This window comes from Falco cherrug, chromosome 6 (assembly GCF_023634085.1).
Source record: "Falco cherrug isolate bFalChe1 chromosome 6, bFalChe1.pri, whole genome shotgun sequence".
Lineage (NCBI taxonomy): Eukaryota > Metazoa > Chordata > Aves > Falconiformes > Falconidae > Falco > Falco cherrug.
This window is the reverse complement of record NC_073702.1, coordinates 74,268,463-74,284,454: the sequence shown is the minus strand read 5'-3', so window position 1 is coordinate 74,284,454 and position 15,992 is coordinate 74,268,463. Positions and strand designations below refer to the sequence as shown.

The 15,992-nt window shown below is 63.9% G+C and overlaps 1 protein-coding gene across 4 annotated transcripts in view; it reads left to right on the top strand.

Annotated features, from left to right (window-relative positions):
* Positions 1-10,133: 10,133 nt before the first annotated feature.
* Positions 10,134-15,992, top strand: part of DNMT3A (DNA methyltransferase 3 alpha) — a 48,894-nt gene continuing 43,035 nt past the window's right edge. For all 4 annotated transcript variants that reach the window (XM_055714022.1, XM_055714021.1, XM_055714020.1 and 1 more), the window contains exon 1: positions 10,134-10,286. The gene's annotated coding sequence lies outside the window, so the exon portion shown is untranslated. The remainder of the gene's footprint in view (positions 10,287-15,992) is intronic.

Below are 15,992 nucleotides of genomic sequence, written 5' to 3'. Positions count from 1 at the left end.
GCCCTGTGTGCCCCAGGGACCCCATGAGCCCCACAACCGGGCTCAGACGTGGGTGCCCATTGCCAGGCTCCCTCAGCTCAACTCCCACCCCCCTGCCACCCTCCAGTGCTACAGCACAGCCCATAGGCCCCCACCCAGCAACAGCCCTGTGTCCTGAACAGTGCTCATGGGCACCCAACACCTTGCAGCGTGCAAAGCCAGGACTGGGGTCCATGCACCCGTCCCCACCCCTGGGACCCCCCCTGGGCCTTTCTCAGGGGGCAGGGGGCAGGGTGTGTGGTACTCTCCCTTCCCCTCCTGCCTGGGGCATGGGTTGAGCAGGGGGTCCCATGGGTGCCACTCCCTCAATCTAAAAGGGGGGGGGGGGGGTGGCCAAACACAGCTGTCCCCGCATCCGTGCAGCTCAGCCACCCACAGCCCCCTCCCCTGGGGCAGCCCCTGACATGAGCCCCTGGGATGTGGGGCCCAGCTGGGGGCAACCTGCTCTCCCCCCACACTGGGTGGGGGCCTCCGTGCCAGTGCCTGACCCCGGGGCCAGGGGTGCTCCTCGTTTCAGATAATCTTCTGCCCCGCCACAAGCTACTGGTGTGGCCCTTCCCCTGCCCTTCTTCCCCAGCTCTCCTCTTCCTCCTCCCTGCCCCACACCCCCCCAGCCTGCCCCCACCCATGATTTATGGGGGAGGAAGGGGAGCGCCGAGCACGATTATCAGTGGGCAATCACAGAGCAAACACCACACTGGGGTGGGACACAGAGGGTGCGGCTGTGGGTGCCGGGGCGCCCGGCACGGTTCCTGCCCCAGGCTCTGCGGGGAGCTGCCAGTCCCTCCCCAAGGTCCCAGTGCTTGGCTCACCCACACACCCTCGCACGCACCCAGGTGCAGCCAGCTACCTCATACAGGCGTGCCCTGAGGACACTCACCCCCATGTGACATATGCTGTGTCCCCCTGGGGACACGTGCTCCCAGTGCCACCAGTGCTCCCACAGCCCCACACGGTCCCAGTAGCTCCTGCACCCCAGCTCCCCGTGCCCCATGCCTGCTGCCCTGCCCCAGCAGGGGCTGTGGCATGCCAGGGGGTGGCACAAGCCACTGTGGCACTTTGGGACAGAGCACAGCGGACATAGCCCCACTGCAGCTTCATGAGGTATCTCTGAGCCCCTTCCAGCATCCTGCTCCTGCAGGCACAATGCCAGGTTGGGGACATCCAGGTGAGGGGACAGAGCATGTGGGGTCCATCCTGGCCACGCCCTGCCACGCTTTGGGATGCCATGGCCATCAGCCATTTCTGCAGGCTTGTGCAGAAATTCAGCGGCAATTACATAACAAGGAGCCATCGGTCCTGAAAACGAGGTCAGGCAGCGGTGGGGGAGGCGGGAGGAGCAGAAAGGACCAGCCGGCAGCTGCTCTCCCTTCCCAGGCCACAGCAGCTGTGGGAGCCACATGCCAGGAATGGCACCAGGACATGGCACAACATGTTGGCCCTGCTCAGCAACAGGAGTCCTGAGAGCATGGCAGTTCTTTGAGCCATGTCAGCATCACTCCTGCATCCCTTGGGGTCCCTTGAGCCATGTCAGCATCACACCTGCATCCCTTGGGGACCCTCTGGCCATGCTGGCATCATGCCTGCATCCCTTGGGGTCCCTTGAGCCATGTTGACATCACGACTGCATCCCCTGGAAACCCTCTGGCCATGCTGACACATCACGCCTGCATCCCTTGGGGACCCCCTGGCCATGCAGGCATCATACCTCCATCTCTTGGGGTTCCTTGAGCCAAGCCAGCATCACACCTGCATCCCTTGAAGTCCCTCTGGCCATGCTGGCATCACACCAGGTCCCAGGCTGCCATGGAGCCAGAGCCATGGGGCGGACCCCATCCCCAGAGCAGGGCTCTCAGGCTTTGCTTAGCCTGGGGGTGTTCGGACCCAGACAGAGGGACTCCAAAATGGAGCTGATCTCCCCCATCAAGGAGCTGGGGACCTGTGGGGTGCAGGCAGCAACAGGAGCCACTGCAAGCGCATTGATGGCCTGGCTAGCAGCATCACCAGGGAGCAGGAGGCAAACATGGGGCCCTACTGCAGCAGCTCTGCCTCTTCTTAGGGGGTGCCTTCTCACTGGTACCACTGCCCTCATTACCCCCACGTCACCCACACACAGCCCACCAGAGTCTGGTGAACACTGCCAGGGCAGTGTGCCATGGTCCTCACACTCTGCATCCCCAGGGCTCGGCACAGGTGCCTGTGGGAACAGTGCCCCCCAACCCCAGCCAGGCCACGCACCAGCCCAGCACACCACACACCAGCCCAGCATGCCCCACACCAGCCCGGCATGCCCCACACCAGCCTGGCATGCCCCACACCAGCCCGGCATGCTGCACTGTGCCCAACGCATGACGCAGGCTCCCCCCGCGCCAAGGCAGGACCAGCTGCTGCTCCCTCGGCGGCAGTGCTGACTAACCGGCTGACCGTGTGTCACCGGCTTAATTTGGTGCCCGCCCTCTTGGTGAGATTAATTAATCCAATCCCCACAGCCAAGCCCCCAGAGGGAGCTGCCTTCTAAATTGGCAACTGTCACTGGGACGCGGTTCCGTGATGAGGCCGAGCTGCCAAGGGCAGGTGACTGCAAGGCACAGGGGGACCCCGGGGACCCCCCATCTCTGCTGGGGGCTGTGGGATGGGCAGCCCGTGCCCTGCGCAGCAGCAGAAGCGTGGCTGCCGCAGAGGCTGAGTCCGGCAAGTGCTGCTTCCAGCCACAATAAGCCTGGCAGGCAGAGCAGCAGGCAGCAGGTCGGGGCACAGCTGGTCCTGGTGCTGCAGCAGCCACGGGATGGGAGATTTACAGCTGGTCAGAAACGCCTTGCTGCGAGCTGCTGCCCTGCTGCAGCCGCCCTGACCTCCCTGTCACAGAGATTTAAACTGGGGATAATTGCACCTATTAGCCACAGTGAAGGTGCCGGAGAAGCTGATGGGGCAGGAGAGCAGGCAAGTGGGCAAGCAGCACACTGCGCACCCTAGCATGGCCACGGCTGCCGGCTGAGCACCTACGAAGAGAGGCAGTGGGGACCATGCCGAGCACCACAGTATGCCATGGGAAATGGCAAGCCGGCTGGAAAAGCCAAATGCCAGCAGCCTAGTGGCTCCAAGGCATGTGGGCTTTTCTGGGCATGGCAAGGGGCCCAGCCTGGGCCAGCCACCCCAGCCGCAAGGCTCCCCAGGCATTTGAAGTTCTTTGGGATTTGCAAAAACTCCCTGAAGATGCAGAGCACAGTGGGGACAGGAGTTGCCAGCTCCCCCAGTGGCGAGGGCCACAGAGCAGGATGGCTGCATTGGAGCAAGACAGCAAGACCTGGCACAGGGAGATGGACGATCCATGGCCATCATCATCCTCCTCTGCTAAGCCCACCACCAGCCCCTCACTAAAGCAGAGGAGCTCACCAGCCACATCTCCCCTGGCAGTGGTGTTACCCAAGGATGCTCCTGCATCTCCACCAGGATTTCCCTTGTTCCCCATGTGCTTAAATCCCCTTTACCATCCCTGTCACTGCTGCCACAGCCTTTCCTTGAGTTTCCAGCATGCCTGACGAGTTTTCAGGCCAGCTTTGCTCGTTTAACTCAGCCAGCACCAGCATCCAGCCTCCTCTCCCACCAGCAAACACTGCTTCTCCTCGGTTGAGTACCACTGCTGGCTGCCCAGCCACTAAAACCACCTTCTTCCTCCCCAGCAAACCCACTGCTTTTCGGTGACCAAGCAGCCCCAGGTAAGGTGCCTGGGTTCAGTCTGCACAGGTGGCCAAGAGCCAGCCGGTCCATCGGCGAGTGGGTGCTGCCTGTGCCCATTGTGCTATGCCAGCTCCAGCCATTTCCTCCTTCACGGTGCTCAGCAGCAGCTTCCCACCAGGCACAGCACTTGAGTGGTGATAGCAGGACGGGTGTGCCACAGCCCCACCAGCAGCCCTGCCGCAAGAGGTGCCATGCTCAGGTGCTCATCACCAAACCTTTCCCATCTCCAGGGGTGAGGCTCAGCAAATACCAAAACTGTGGTGGAGCCAGCTCGGTGATGCCCCACCAGAAAGGTGCATCGGCACATGGCACTGGCACATGGTGCCTGGCCAACACGGTGGGCCTTGCTGCAGCTGAGTCAAGTGTGGGGAGGATGAAAAGCCCCTCCACAGCGTGTAACCCCCAGCATGGGGGGGAATGTGGGAGTGATACTGGGGGCAATAGGAACAACAGGAGGACAGTGCCAGGAGCAATGGGAGTCATGTGGGGGATAATGCTGGGACAAATAGGGATAGCACTGGGAGCAATGGGGATAAGACTGGGAACAATTGGGATGAGACTGGGAGCAATTGAGATACTGGAAAGAATGGGGATAGCACTGGGAGCAATGGGGATAAGACTGGGAGCAACTGGGGTCAGCACTGAGAGCACTGGTGATAACATAGGGGGCAACACCAGGAACACTGGGGACAACATAGTGGGGAGACTCGGGGTGTCACCAGCACAGGTCACATGGAAGCCCACCTCACATCCTTGCCCTGCCGCATGTCTGTTGCCAGTGAGTGGGAAGCGGAGGCAAGAGCCAGCAAACGCCCTTTGTACAGACTTTTCCCTCTCAATGGGGGTTGCAAAGCAGAAGGGGAAAAATCGAACCGTTCTGGTTTTGGAAAGAGTAATGTTTTCCATCCCGAAAGCTGTCAGCAAGAGCAGACACAAGGGTAAAACCTCATGATGGGTGAGAGGAGAGGCGCAGGAAGCACCATGATGAGAAGCATCCCAGCACCCCTGCCAGACAGCCGGACAGACAGCCAGGGCAGTGACCCACATCACCTGCAGCCCAGATGCCCGGCACCGGCACGTCCTCCAGCTCCCACCCAGATGCCTGCACCCACCACAGCAGGAATCACAGGGAAAACGTGGGTAACTGGCTGGAGGTGGGGACCTGCCCCTGCCTTCCTGCTGCCCCAGCCAGGAGCTTGGCCGTGTTTCTAGCAATAATTAACACCGGCATGAGTGGCACCGTGGCCTCTGCTCAGCCAGAAAGGCCGGGCTCAGCGCAAAGCCTGGCACTGCACCAGGGCTTTGCCTGCAGCCTGGGGTGTCCTGGCTGGGTGTCTCAGCACCACAGCACCTGGCTGTTGAGCTGCAGCCGCGGGCCACTCCAGTGGGACAGAGTGGTGCTGGCTCCTCACCGCACCTGGGTGCTGCCGTGAACTCGCCTGCAGCCATGTCCACCCGCAACCACACCCACCCACAGCCATACCTACCCACTGCCATACCCACCCGCTGCCATACCCACCCGGGCTGTACCCACCCGCTGCCATACCTACCTGCTGCCATACCCATCCCCCACTATATCCACCCGCTGCCATACCCACCCACAGGTGTAACCACATGCCCCCATATGCACGTATACGTACCTCCAGCTAGACCTCCACACATTTATCCCTACGTGAAGCCATATCTATATATAGCTATACCTATGGGCAGCTACACCTACTTGCAGATATACCTATAGCAAGCTCTACTTACCTGCAGATATACATGCATGCAGCCTTACCTACATATAGCTATACCTATGGCAGACATCCCCACTTGCAGATGTGCCAACATCAAGCGCTGCTTATTGCAGCCGTACGTGAAGCCATACCTATGTGATGATACACCAGCACAAAGCCATACCTACAGTTATACCTACACGCGGGTGTACTTATGCGGAGCCACTCCTCCACACCACTATCCCCTGTGTAATGCACCTACCTGCAGCTCTACCTGCTGTGTGGCTGCTGCGGTGGGGCTCTGCGGCTGAGCTGCCCGCACTGCATGCCACAGGCAATGTTGCCTGTTCAAGCAGTGCAGGCAGCGCATGCTGCACGGGAATGGTGCATGCCCGAACTGGTGCCCGGTTGGCTGCCAGCCAGTGCCATGGGCACAGTCACCTGCAGGGCTGCAGCACAAGGCATGGCGAGCCGCAGGTGTGCTAGAATGCCGGCATGGATGTGCCAGAGTGCGAGGGTGGGTATGCCAAGCAGCACTGCAATTAGGCTGGGGCTTCAGGATACGCAAAAAAATCCTGCAGCATGGCAGACTCCGCTAGAGCCAGGAGGAGCAGGAGCGCACGTGCGGCAGCTGCAGCAATCCCAAGCAGGTTGCTAATGCCAGTGTTAGCAGAGCCCTGCCAGCCCCAGCACAGCCCATGCCACAGCCATAGGGGGACGACCCGGGTCAGCCTGTCTGAGCTCAGCCACAGGCATGCAGTTAGCACAGCCACCAGCAGTGCCAGCATCCCAATATAGCAGCTGGCACCGTGTGGCTGGGCAGAGCCGGCTCGCACAACGCCAGGGCACGGTGGCTTGGGGCACCGGGATGCAGCCATGCTGGCTGCAGGGAACGAAGGCTCTGTGTCTCGACACAGCAGCACACTGAAGGGAGTGACAGCAGCTGCCGTCACTGTAGCACGTGCTGCTCCAGCAAGATCACCACGGGGTAGCAGGGCAGCCTGGGACACGATAAGCAACTGGAGAAATGGGTTTTGCTGGGGATGAGCTACAGCAGTGTTCATGATGAGTGTGCAGGGAGAGGTTTTTCATTTGCATCCTGGGTTCGGGGGCAGCCGGGGCGCTGGAGTTTAATCAACCAACGACAGCGTTCTGGTGCACCCCCAGAGCTGAGGCTCAGCCAGCCAGGCTCTCCACACCGGCAAGCTGGGGCTGCTTGTGCTGGGGTCCCACACACTGCCACCAGGCCCTGGCTATGCCGGCACGAGAGAGCTGGGGCAGAACCCTTAACCCACGTGCCTGGGCAATAACACACCGCTGATTGCTGCACCCAAGCCTTGTTCTGGAAGCACTGCAGGGCAATTCCCAGGGCAGTGCCAGGGCCTTGCCATTGTGGATGCGGCCATTGGCAGCTGGCATCACTGCCAACCCAGCGGGACCCTGCCCATGCCATTTGGTGGGGTTGATTTGACACTGGCTCCAATGCACTTGCTGTTCTGCTGCTGCTGCTGCTGCAGGGCAGGCACCATGCATGCTGCTTTCAGCTGCATGCGGGGAGGTACTGGCAGAAGCAGGCAGCCCATGCGCCTTTCCATGGGTCTGGGATGGTGGGCATCTGCTCCTTCCCAGCCTGGAACACGATCACCGGCTGGAGAGCTGCTGCAAGAGACCCATGGGAGCAGGAGCGAACAGCCTTTCCCTGCAGCAGCAAAGGAAATGGCCTATTAAGTCAGGGGAATGCAACATTAATTATTATTATTATTAATTAATGTCTTATTTTACAGTGCCCCCATGTGCACTAGGCGCCTTCCAGCACTGAAGGAGAGCCGGGGTCCCTGCCTGGAAGGGCTCCTCTCAGGGCTGCAGCCTGGCACGGTGCAGCACAGCAGCATGGCACGGCCAGAGGCAGGAGTGGGGCTGCAGAAGTGTGGCCGGGTGCTGCTGGGCCCCTCTGTGCCCACGCCAGGGGCTGTGGATACCAGTCTGGGACCCCAGCCACTTTTCCAGGTGGTGCCAGGATGATCCCTGGGGCGGGCCGCCCCCCCTCAAGATCACCCCACCCTCAGCACCCACAGGTGCCAGCTTTGGCGTGAGGCCACAGTCAAGCACAGGCTTTGGCAGAACAGCCTGTGCATGGTGTCAGGGGCAGAAACACAAGCATCCCCAGGTGCCCACTGCAGCTGGGGCTACCCAGCAATGTCCCTCCCAGGTCTCCTCTCCTCCAATGCAGCACTAGCCCATGGCTCTTCTGGGCTCTCCAATGCTCCTCATAGTCCAGCCCTAAGCCCCTAGACTCGTGCACTTCCCCAGTGGCACAGAGCAGAGCTCATCTCCCTCCACACCTGCTGCCAGCCGGTGGGTCAGTTTCAGCAGTGCCCAGCTCTCCAGTCCCTCCCCAGCACCCACAGCACCACCGGTGCTGCAGAAACCCATATCAGCCCCCAGGAAACCTCAGGTGTGTTTACAAATTGAGAGACTCAAAGGCATCCCAGTTGCTGAATCATTTGATTCCTCATCTGCTTTCCGAGCCTTTGTGGCACGGCCATGCCCACTGTTGGGCTTCGAGCCTTTCAGGGAACTACCACACAAATGCTTTGTAGAGGAAGGTGCCCTAAGGATGCTCCAGTCCCTGCTCAGCCCTGGCATCCCTCTGGCAGCCTCTGGCCAAAAGAGGAAGCAGGGGTCTCCTTCCAGCTCCCTCAGCATGGGGCCAATATGGGGTGCCAAGGCATGGGACACAGGTGCCCAGTGATCAGAAGGTCCCAGGGACATCTCGGCAGTGCCTGGTGGTGCCTTCTGAGGGTCAGGGCTTCCTGGCACCAGGGAATGGGGGGACACAGCTGGCACGAGCATGGGGAGAAGGGATGGAGCATTGGATGGGGCCAGGTGGTGCCCCAGGCTGGGCACAGGGATGTGGGTCTGGCCTGGGGGGATCACTGGCCTTGCTGCACCACCACAGGAGGGTGCAGCAAGCGTCCCTGCCATGAGGCACTGCTGTGGGTCACTGTGGGGTGGTCCCCAGAGCTTGAGCACTGCAGGACACACAGTGCAAACCATAGGGCAGGTCTCCATAACACTGCATGGCACAGCACAGCATTGCATGACGGGCTCCATGCTGCATGGGGCTGCGGCACCCAGCTGGCATGGCTCGGCACAGCAGTGCATGATTTGGCTCTGCACAGCTCCACTCGGTGCTGCATGGCACAGCTTGGCACTGCATGGCACAGCTCACCACTGCTCAGTGTGACTTGCTTTGGCATGGTGCTGCACAGCTTGGCATGGTTCCTAACTGTGGGCACAGCTCAGCGCGGCATGCCTTGGCATGGCATGACTCAGCCTGACAGTGTGCAGTTTGGCACAGGTAGACACCATGCCACACGGTATGGCTCAGCACGGCTCAGATTGGCACTGCATGGCGCTACACTGCAGAATTTGGCTCTGCACAGCTCAACATGGCTTAGCCCTGCATGGCATGGTTCAACACTGCATGGCCCTGCTTGGCTTGGCACACCTGTACTGTGTGGCTTGACCCTGTATGACACTGCTTGGCACAGCACATGCCACTGCATGGCCCTGCATGGCCCAATATGGTATGAAACCACTTGGCTTGGCAGCAGTCTTTATAGCGTGTTATCACATGGCATGGCTCAACTTGGCACACATGGCTTGGCACTGCACAACCCATCCAGCCTGCTCGGCCCATCTCAGTGCTGCACTGCATGGCACTGCTAGGCACTGCTTGGCATGGCACAACCTGGTGCTCCTCAGCTGGGCATGGCACTGCTTGGCTCAGCACTGCATGGGTTAGCACTGTTTGGCTTGGCATGGCATTGCTCAGCATGGGCTGGCACTGCTTGGCACTGCATGGCACTGATTGGCTTGGCATGGCACTGCTTGGCATGGGCTGGCACTGCTTTGCACTGCATGGCACTGCTTGGCATGTGTTGGCACTGCTTGGCATAGGCTGGCACTGCTTGGCACTGCATGGCACTGCTTGGCATGTGTTGGCACTGCTTGGCACTGCATGGCACTGCTTGGCATGTGTTGGCACTGCTTGGCATGGGCTGGCACTGCTTGGCACTGCATGGCACTGCTTGGATCTCCCTGGCACAGCTCAGTACAGTTCAGCGATGCTGGGCTGAGCCCAGCTTGGGGTGATGTTAGCCCAACATCGCACAGGACTGCTGGACCCGGCTCAGCTTGGCACAGCCCACCTTAGCCCAGCACGACAGGGCACAGCTCAGTTTGGCTTGGCTTGGCCTGGTCCAGAGTGCGTTGGCTCACCGTAGTCTGGCCTGGCACAGCACTGCACGGCCAACATTGGCTCGACCCAGCCTGGTTCGGCTCGACTCGGCTTGGCACTGCACCACCCAGCCCGGCTTGGCTTGGCTCAGCTTGGCCTGGTCCAGCCCGGCTTGGCTCGATGCTGCACAGCCCTTGAAAACGCACAGCCCTTGACGACACTTGGCTTGGCTTGGTCTGGCTTGGCACGGCACGGCTCGGCACGGCACAGCTTGGCTTAGCCGGGCTCAGCCCGGCCCGGTCCTTCCCGGCCCAGCTCAGCCCCCAGCACCCCGGCCCGGCCCGCAGCCGTTCCGGCCCGGCGGGGCTGGGCTGCGCTCGGCGCGGCCCGGCGGGCGCTAGGACCGCGCGGCGGGCGGGCGGCGGGCGGCGCGGCTCGGTGCTGCAGTGGAGGCGGCGGCGCTGCGGGAGGAGGCCTCGCCGGGCAGCGCAGCGGCGGCGGCGGCTCGGCACGGCTCGGCACGGCGCGCCGGGCCCGCACCGGCCCAGGTAACGGCCCCGCGGCGGCGCGGACACGGGTGGCCCCCGCGGACCCCCGGGACGGGGCATCCCCCGGCCCTGGCCGCCTCGGCTCGGCTCGGTTCGGCGTGACTCGGCTCGGTTCGGCGCGACTCGGCTCGGCTCGGTTCGGTTCGCCGCCGCTCGGCTCGGCTCGGCTTCCTTCGGCTCCGCTTGCCGCGGTCCTGCCCGGCCTGGCCCGCAGAGGCCGGCGGGCGGCCCGCACCCCCCACCCCCCCCCCAAGCCCTGCGGACACCCCCGCCCCGCTGTCCGTGTGTCCGTCCGTGTCCGCGCCCGCGCCCCTGCCTCCCACCCGGCCCGGGGGGCGTCGCGGCGGCGGGCGGGGGCTGCGGCGGGGCCGGCCCGGGGGGGCGCAGCGCCGAGCAGGAAAACATGGCAGCGGCCGGGCCGCCACCCGCCGGGCCGGGCCCGCGTCGCCCTCCCCGGCCCCCCGCGGCCGCCCCCACTGTCGGCCCGGCCCGGCCCCGCTCGGCGGGCGGGGGTGGCGGCGGCGCGGCCCGGCCCGGCCCGGCCCCCGCGGCGCCGCCGTGTCCTTGAGCGCCGCGCCGGGCGGCTGAAGGGCAGCGCGGGGCCCCGGCCCGGCCCGGCCCGCTCCCCGCGCCGGGGAGTCCCCGCCGGGCCCGCCAGCCTGTGCGTGACCCCCGGAGCGAGACCCCCGGCGGCGCTGCCCCCGGCCCGGCGATGCCCTCCCTCGGCCGGCAGCGGAGTTGCCCCGGGGCGGCGGAGGGGGAGGGGGGGCGCGGGCTGGCTGGCGCCTGCCAAAAGTTTTATTTTTTGCAGAAAAAAAAAAAAAATAAAATAAAACGCCACCCCCGGCCCCCCCGCGGGCAGCAGGACCGCCGCAGCCCCGGGCGGGGAGGTGGCAGCGCGGGGCAGAGGCCTGGCAGGGCACCCCTGCTGCCCGCAGCCCCGCCGCTGCCCGCTTGCCGCCCCCTTCCCTCTCTCTTTTATTTTTTCTCTCCCCCCTCATTTTCGGGTGTTCGTGTGCGCGAACCTGTGGGCAAATGAAATTTTCCTCTTTGCTCAGTTCCTCTTTCTTTATTTCTTCCCTTTGTGTGACGTAGACGGTGTCACCACGGGATTGGCGTTCGGTGCTTACATTGCTGCACCGAGTGCGCGGTGGCAGGAGCCGGCTGCGATGGTGGGCACCCGCATCCTGCCCGGCTCTGCCGGCTGCTGCCCGTCACCTGCCCTGACCGGGAGACCCCAGGCGGGGAAATCTGGACCATCCCCGAGCAAATCCCTCGAAGCTGGCAGCCACGGGGAGCCGGAGGGGAGTGGATGTTGTTGTACCCGGTGGCTGCTCCCAGCAGCTCCCGCGCTTGCACTGGCCTTTCGTGCTGAGTCAGCTCGAAACTTCCTAGCAAGAGCCTCTTTTCGTGACATGCAGTGCCCTCCGCCTCTCGAGGAAAGGCAGGATGCTGGTGCCCGTGCCACTGGCCGGCTGGCGAGGCCACGGCTCAGGTGTTTCCCCCGGCTGCCTACGTGACCGCCAGGCTGCCGAGCAAGGGCTACATCCGTACCTAAAACCCAGTGGTGGCCGCCACTTTGCCACCAGCTATGCCACAGAGCCACTGTGCTGTGCCGGGGTGGCTGCTTGAGGACCTTCAGGTGGTGGTTTTCGTATGGGTATTTTTAGGACTGCACATCTGTGTGTCCCTGCCCCAATGCCTTCCCACAGGCTCTGCCTGTGCCGCTGCCTGCCTGCCTACCCCAGGCAGGCTGGGCCGGTAGTGAGGTGCGGCACCCTGCAGCACCCGGAGGGGAAAGCGTGTGGGCTTGCCAGGTAACCACCGGCACGCGTATGCGTGTGCCCAGGGCACGCGTGTGCCAGATGCACACGTGCTCCAGCAGCTCCAGCTCCACGGGAGGAGCCGGCGGTGTTTGGGTGTGTGGTTTCACAGGGTGGGAGATGTCTGCTCTGCAGTTTGCTCTGGGACCCGCTCACCCTCGAAGCTGCAGGTTGCTTTGAGCTTGTAACATCTGAACTCCCACTGGTGCTACCGCCACAGCACGGGGCAGGGACTCGCGGGGCTGCACCGGGCAAGCTTGCCTAACTTCGGCAGGCAGGGCCAGGAGAGGTGTCGGGCCGAGCCACAGTCCTGCTTCCCCACTGCGCTCCCGCCGCGGGGCTCGGCACGCGAGGGATCACAGCGCTGCTTGTTGGGCCTGTTCCCGCGGTTAACCGCCCTTCCCAGTTCAAAGCCTGTACCTGATTGCCAGTTTGAATTGCCCCAGCTCAGCTCCCGGCCCTGCTCCCTTGCCAGCTGGAGGGTTTCCGTGGTGCCCAGGGGGCTCTGCCTGCAGCAGCATGTGTTCACTGTAATCACATCATCTCTCAAGCCGTTTTTTTCCCACTAAGCTGAGCATATCGAGCACTGGGGCTCTCCGCGGCGAGGCGTTCCCATTGCTCTGGGAGCTCAGCCGCAGCTTCTTCATGAACCTCACTGCATTTGCACTGTCCCACCTGCAAAACAGCACCACGTCCCAGTGCTGGGGTCTGCCACGCACGTGACCATCCCGTCCCATGGGCAGTTTCAACTGACCCTGGCCCTTGCTAGTGCTCCCACTTTGCAGGATCTGGCTTTCTGGGGGGCTGCAGCCTGTAGTGTGCAGCTTAGTGTTGCAGGGCAGTGCATCGCTCCCAGGGGCGCAGTGTAGGGCAGTGCATCGCTCCACAGGGTGCAGCATGGTGCAGTGCATTGCTCCCTGGGGTGCAGCATGATGCAGTGCATTGCAGCCTGGGGTGCAGTGCAGGACCCTATGTTGCTCCCCAGGGTGCAGTGCCAGGCAGCGCATCACTCCCAGGAGTGCAGCACGGGGCTGCTTCAGTGGTGCCAACCAAACTGGGGTCCCCGCTCTGTACTGGGCCTGGAGGGGGCCTGCTGCCAGTGCACCCCAGCGCTTGCCGGTGCCTCGTCCCCTCAAAACCAGACCCAGCAGTGGTTTCCAGGCGGCTGCAGCAAAGGCAGGAGCCACTGCACGTGTGGCTGGGCAGGCGGCCGCTTCCCTGCCCGCCACGTGCACCCTCGAGCAGCATGGCCAAATATTTTGCTCGTAAGTTATAATTACAGAGGATGAGGTCAACAGTTTGCCCGTGCTGGTGGTTTTTCGGCGCAACCATCTGTCGGGAGGCGATCACAGGGGAGCTGCCCACTGCTCGGCTAAATTTTGGGCCTCAGGGAATGCCCACCCGGTCCCTGGTTGCCCTTGCCAGCAGCACCCACGCCGTGGGGGGGGGCTGTGGGTGGGGGGGAGCACCCCGCCGTGAGTCAGGGGTGGGGGGTGCAGGGGGTGGGGGGTGACTCACGGCCGCGGCTCCCATCCCCTCTGAGTCAATCCTGAAGTTCTTCCCCAGCACTGGGAAGGAGGAGGAGGAGGAGCACGGCTGCCCGGGGGTGGCGGTGACTCAAAGTGACAACAACAATAATAATACGCTGCGGCACTTGTCACGGGAGAAGCGTTTGGATGGGGTCCCTCGTGCGTCCCCACCACGGTGGGGACGCACGAGGGACCCCGTCCAAACCCAGTGGGTGTCACCGCACCGGGGGATGCTGCACGCGGGGTCACATAAGGACAGGGAGGGGGAGACTGCGGAGAAGGTGTCACCCGCCACTGACACAGGGGTCTGTCGGGGACCCCGCTCGCTGTCACCTAAAATGGCTGTTTGGGTTTCTGCAGGTTCCTGGCTGTGGCATGGCAACAGCGGACGCCGGCAAGGTCCCTAGATATAAAACAGGCGGGTTGGGGTTTTTTTTTCGGGGGGGGGGGGGGTGTGGGGGGGGGTGCTTTTTTTTTTTTTTTTTTTTTTTTTTTTTTTTTTTTTTTGTCAATGCCGCGTGTCTCATCCATCCATCGCAGGTAACCTACTTTGAAACGCCTCTGCCGTGCGGCAAGCGTGACTCGCCGGGGCCCTGCCGTGCGGGAGCGGCACAGCGCGGGCTGGGGCTGCCGGTTCCCCCCGCTCACCGTCAGCCGTAAGGTCAGCCTGAGCGGTTAAATAGTGAGGCAGGAGGGAAGGCGGCGAGTCCCTCCCCGCGCTTCGCCGGCGAGCGCCGGACGAGGGTCTGTCGTCCCGTCCCCCCCCCCCCCCCACCACCACCACCGCTGCTGCCACCGAGCCACCACATCGGCGAGGGGATGCCCCGGCGCTGCGGGAGGAGGGTCTTGGCGGCCTAGCGCGGGGGGCACGGTGCTGCAGCCCCCTGTCCCGTCCCGTCCCATCCCGCCGCGGTGGGCGAGCCTCGGCCGGGTAAGAGCGCGGGGGGAGCGGGGCTGGTACCGGGGGCTACCACAGTACCCGCGCGTTACCCTCCTGGCGGGGCCACACTCGCCCCGCGGTGCCAGCGGTGGGGCTGGGGGAGCGGGGAGCAGCCGGTGCCGCCGGCTTCTCCCGGTCTTTGTTCGGCGGCCGCCAGCCCAGGGCTGCCGCGGGGTTTGTACGCAGCCCAACTATTTTTAGTGCGTTTGGAGACCATGTTTGCTGGAAGCGAATCAAAGCCCACGAGCTGGCCCTTTGGCAGCACCAAGCGGGGCGGCTCGCAGCCGCGCACTCCCCGGGCACCGGAGATGCTGGGAGGGGGCCGTCGCCCGCTCCCCAGGGCTGCCGGAGGGGACCCCGGTGCGGTGGGGCTGGCCTGGGGGAGACCGAGCCATTTTCTAGGGCTGCGGAGACGTGCAGACGGGCGCTGGTGGCAGCACTGCAGGGCAGTGCAGGCAGGGACCCGCTGGGCAGCAGGGACACCAGCACCTCAAAGCACCTTTGGGCACGGAGGGACCCCCCCCCAGGGGGGCTGGGGTGCCCCTGCTACGGAGGTGCCTGGGTGCAGCCGGTGTTGCCCTGGGTGCCTTCCGGCAGCACGTGTCCTCCTGTGCCTGCAGCCGGGGCTTTGCCAAGGCATAGTGCGGTGGGAGCGGTGCTGGGGGCTCCAGGGGACGTGGGCACAGCCAGGGGCTTTGCTAGCCCCAGCCCCACAATCAGCACCCTGGGGAAGCAGCTTGCAGGGAGGGACGTGGGGCCAAGGTGCCACACCATGCTGTGCCAAACGGCATGCCATGCTGTGCCGAACAGTGTGCCACGGTGCTGTTGACACAGCAGCTGCCCAGACGGGTGCCCTGAAGCAGCAGCGTGTGGGTGCTTGGGGTGCTCAGTGCAAGCCCTGGACCTCTCGGAGGGGCGGAGGGGCCAGCAGCAGCAGGGGCTGAGCGTGCTGGGCTGGGGCTGAAGGGGCTCCATGGGGGAGGCGCGGGCAGGCCATGTGTGACAGAGAGCTGGCGGGGATGGTGCCCCGGGATGGCTCCAGGGACCGGGCCTCCCCCTGGGGGACCCCAAGCTGGCAAAACCGAGGGCTGGGGAAGCCCCTCCCCAGCGGGTGGCACAGGGCTGTGCGTCGTGGGGGTGTGTGTGTGTGTCAGCCTGCACCCCCCGCCCCTACCCTGCACCAGGTCCCATCCTGCACCCCCAGGTCCCACCTAGCACCCCAGCCTGCATCCCACACCTGCAATCCCACTCCCCCAACCTGCATCCTGCACCCATACCCTGCACCCCCTGCCTGCACCCCCACCCCGCACCGCCATCCCACCCTCCTGCCCGCACCCCTGCCCACCTCCCACCCCAGCCCTGCCTGCGAGAGGGGCCATGCCAGGGGAGTCACGGCACGCCAAGCTCCGACCCA